The sequence below is a fragment of the Agelaius tricolor genome, unplaced genomic scaffold (assembly GCF_023055355.1).
Source record: "Agelaius tricolor isolate 1412-34295 unplaced genomic scaffold, bAgeTri1.0.p SCAF_43, whole genome shotgun sequence".
Classification (NCBI taxonomy): domain Eukaryota; kingdom Metazoa; phylum Chordata; class Aves; order Passeriformes; family Icteridae; genus Agelaius; species Agelaius tricolor.
This window is the reverse complement of record NW_027269303.1, coordinates 1,043,528-1,047,357: the sequence shown is the minus strand read 5'-3', so window position 1 is coordinate 1,047,357 and position 3,830 is coordinate 1,043,528. Positions and strand designations below refer to the sequence as shown.

General features: G+C 53.0%; 1 pseudogene; it reads left to right on the top strand.

The window, feature by feature from the left end:
- The first annotated feature begins 375 nt into the window (after positions 1-375).
- LOC139604033 (olfactory receptor 14C36-like) lies at positions 376-1,339 on the top strand (annotated as a pseudogene).
- The last annotated feature ends 2,491 nt before the right edge of the window (positions 1,340-3,830 follow it).

Sequence of the window (3,830 nt, the reverse complement as noted above, 5' to 3'; positions counted from 1 at the left end):
CTGTGGTGGAAACATCTGCTCTCAGCAGTACCTGGGGGAATTTTAAAGGGAAACATGGGGAGGTGATCACCCTCCAACTGGCAAAGGTTAAAGCCCAGCAAAATTCTGAACAGGTCGGAATGACAGACGATGTCCACTAGCTCTCCACTTATCACTTTGCCTCTTAGAACATGCTCTCTATTCCCTAAGGGCAGTAGAAATGGTGAGGGTTTCTGATATTCAAGAACACCAGCAGAGGTATGGGGAAGCTTTAAAGTAAACACCAGAATTCTTCAAAAAAAAAGTGTATCTATGTGTGTTCCAGGGTAGGTGTATGAGAAAAGGCTTTGATTTTGTTTACAGGTATCTCCTCTAACTCTTCACTGTCCTTTCTCCATGAACAGGTGCCCATGTGCAGCCTCAGCAAATGTCCAACAGCAGCTCCATCAGGCACTTCCTGCTGCTGGCATTGGCAGACACGCGGCAGCTGCAGCTCCTGCACTTCTGCCTCTTGCTGGGCATCTCCCTGGCTGCCCTCCTGGGCAACGGCCTCATCATCAGCGCCGTAGCCTGCGGCCACCACCTGCACACGCCCATGTTCTTCTTCCTGCTCAACCTGGCCCTCGCTGACCTGGGCTCCATCTGCACCACTGTCCCCAAAGCCATGCACAATTCCCTCTGGGACACCAGCAACATCTCCTACTCAGGATGTGCTACTCAGGTTTTTTTCCTGATCTTCTTCCTTGGAGCAGAATATTTTCTCCTCACGATCATGTGCTACGACCGCTACTTGTCCATCTGCAAACCCCTGCATTACAGGACCCTCCTGGGCAGCAGAGCTTGTGCCCACATGGCAGCAGCTGCCTGGGCCAGTGCCTTTCTCAATGCTCTCATGCACACGGCCAATACATTTTCCCTGCCCCTGTGCCATGGCAATGCCCTGGGCCAGTTCTTCTGTGAAATCCCACAGATCCTCAAGCTCTCCTGCTCAGAATCCCACCTCAGGGAACTTGGGCTCATGGCTGTTAGTGCCTTTTTAGGACTCGGTTGCTTTGTGTTCATTGTTTTCTCCTATGTGCAGATCTTCAGGGCTGTGCTGAGGATCCCCTCTGAGCAGGGACGGCACAAAGCCTTTTCCACCTGCCTCCCTCACCTGGCTGTGGTCTCCCTGTTTGTCAGCACTGTCATGTTTGCCTACCTGAAGCCCCCCTCCATCTTCTCCCCATCCCTGGATCTGACCCTGTCAGTTCTGTACTCGGTGGTGGCTCCAGCCCTGAACCCCCTCATCTACAGCCTGAGGAACCAGGAGCTCAAGGCTGCAGTGAGAAGACTGATGACTGGATGGTTTCAGAAACATTAAACTGCTAGCGAATATCTGTAAATAGATTGTAATAAAAGTAAACTTTGGTACTTCTTCTTGGTTTCAGAGGTTCTATTTCTTTGTTTCAGGTTTTTCATATTTTCCGCAAAGAAATGTCATTGTTTGTGCCATTTCTCTTTTTGTTTCACTCCTCCTTCCCTGTGGCCACAGACTGTGTCAATGAGGGGCTGCATTCTCAGTGGCTTTAAAGGAACTAAAGGATGTCGCAGCAGAGTTTTCTGCAGAGATGCCCTTTTGTTGCCTTCTCTGGAGCTGCAGCAGCAATGTCTGTGTGCAGAGCTGGGGCAGATCAGTGCTGGCCCAGCAGCTGTGCCCAGCAGCAGCAGCAGCAGCACTTGGTGTTGCCAGTGCTGCTGCTGTGGCCCTGCCCCGCTGCCCTGGTGGCCCTGGTGTTGCTGCAGGGCCTGAGTGCTCTCGGGGCCGGGCACAGCCCTGGGGGTGGCAGTGCCGGGGCTGCAGCAGGGACAGGCTATGTAATATAAATCACCTTTGATAATTCTTTTGGGTTTGGTTGTGGGTTTGTTCTTTTTTTCCCCATGTTTAAGTTTTTTAATATTGTCCACAAAGAAAAACCATTGGTTTTGCCATTTCTCATTTTGTTTCTCTCAATCTTCCCTGTGTCCACAGATTGTGTCGGTGAGGGGCTGCACTCCGTGTGGCTTTAAAGGAACTAAAGCATGTCCCAGCAAAGTTTTTTCCAGAGATGCCCTTGCGTTCCCTTCTCTGTAGCTGCAGCAGCAATGTCTGTGTGCAGAGCTGGGGGCAGATCAGTGCTGGCACAGCAGCTCTGCTCCTGCTGGTCACACCATTCCTGATCCAGGCCAGGAGCCATTGGCCTTCTTGCCCACCTGGGCACACTGCTGCCTCATGTCCAGCCTGCTGTCCATCAGTCCCTGCAGGTCCCCTTCTGCCTGGCTGCTCTCCAGCCACTCTGTCCCCAGGCTGTAGCACTGAGGCCAAATATCAGGGCCTGGCACTTGGATTTGGTAAACCTCACCTTGTTGGATTTATCCCCTGGATCCAGCCTGTCCAAGTCACTGTGTAGAGCCCTCCGACCCTCCAGCAGATCAATACTCACATCCAGCTTGGTGACATTTGCAAAGATGTCCTTGGTTCCATGGGGCCCCTCAGTGTCAAAATGGCCTCTTGGTTACACCAGGCCCTGCACTGTCACACTGGTCTACTTGGTTCCATGGGGCCACAAAATGTGACAACGGACCCCTTGTTTCCACGAGGCCACACAGTGTCACAGCATTATTCCAGATTCCTTGAGGCCCCATCGTGTCACTGTGGCCCCTTGGTTACACAGGATCCTGCAGTGTCACAATGTCCCCTTGGTGCCATGAGGCCCCGCAGTGTCAGAATGGCCCCTTGGTTCCAGTGGGCCCTGCAGTCTCCCAATGCTCTCCTTGGTTTTGCAGTGTCAAAATGGTGAAACCCCTTGGTTACACGAGGCCCAGCAGTGTCACAATGGCCTCTGTGGTTCCAAGAGGACCCAGAGTGTCACGGGGCACTCCCTGGTTCCATTTGGCCCCACAGCACCACAATGGACCCCTGGTTCTGTGGGGCTGCACGGTGTCACCCTGGTCCTCTTAGTTCCAGGAGGCCCTGCAGTGTCACAATGGCCCCAGAGTGTCCCAATCATCACAGAATGACAGAATCAAATAGGCTGGAAAAGACCTTTGGGATCATCAAGTCCAACAAATGCCCCAATACTGCCTTGTCAGCCAGACCATGCCACTGAGTGCCACTGGAGAGGGACAGTGACTCTGCCACCTCTCCCCTGGCCAGCCCATTCCAGTTCCCACTCACCCTTTCTGTGAAGAACTCCTTCCTATTGTCCAGCCTGAGCCTCCCCTGTTGTAGGGGATTATCCTGCCCTGGGCAGGAAAGATGTCTGGCAGCTGGAGCAGGGTCTGGGAAGGGCCTCCAAGGTGGGGCTGGAGCCCTTGGGCTGTGAGCAGAGGCTGAGGGAGCTGGGCTTTTCCAGCCCAGAGCAGGGAAGGCTGAGGGGCTCCTCATCCCGGCCTGGCAGTGCCAGCGAGGAGGGGATGGAGAACACAGAGCCAGGCTCTTCACCGGGGGCCTGGTGGGAGACAAAAGCCACTGGGTGGAAGGGGAAAGAGGGGAGATCAGCCAGGACAGGAGGAGATGAAATGAGTCAGGCTGGTTTCAGCATTTCCTCAGCACTAGAGCAGCCTGACCTCCCTTCTCCATCCACCACTGACAGCTTTGCAAATCAGGAATTGTTGGAGCTGTTTTGCCCCCACTCCAGGATGAGCATCCTGATACAAGAACTTAATTGTGTTTCTATCTATCACAGAACCACATTTGTCTGAAATTAATTTTAGTATGGAAATCACTTGTGGATGGTGGACTCATCAGATGCTTCTGGGATGTTGCACATAGCTCAGAGAAGAGTGTGATTGTTATTAAATTGTGTCCTGTTCAACTGGGGTCTCTAGGCCAT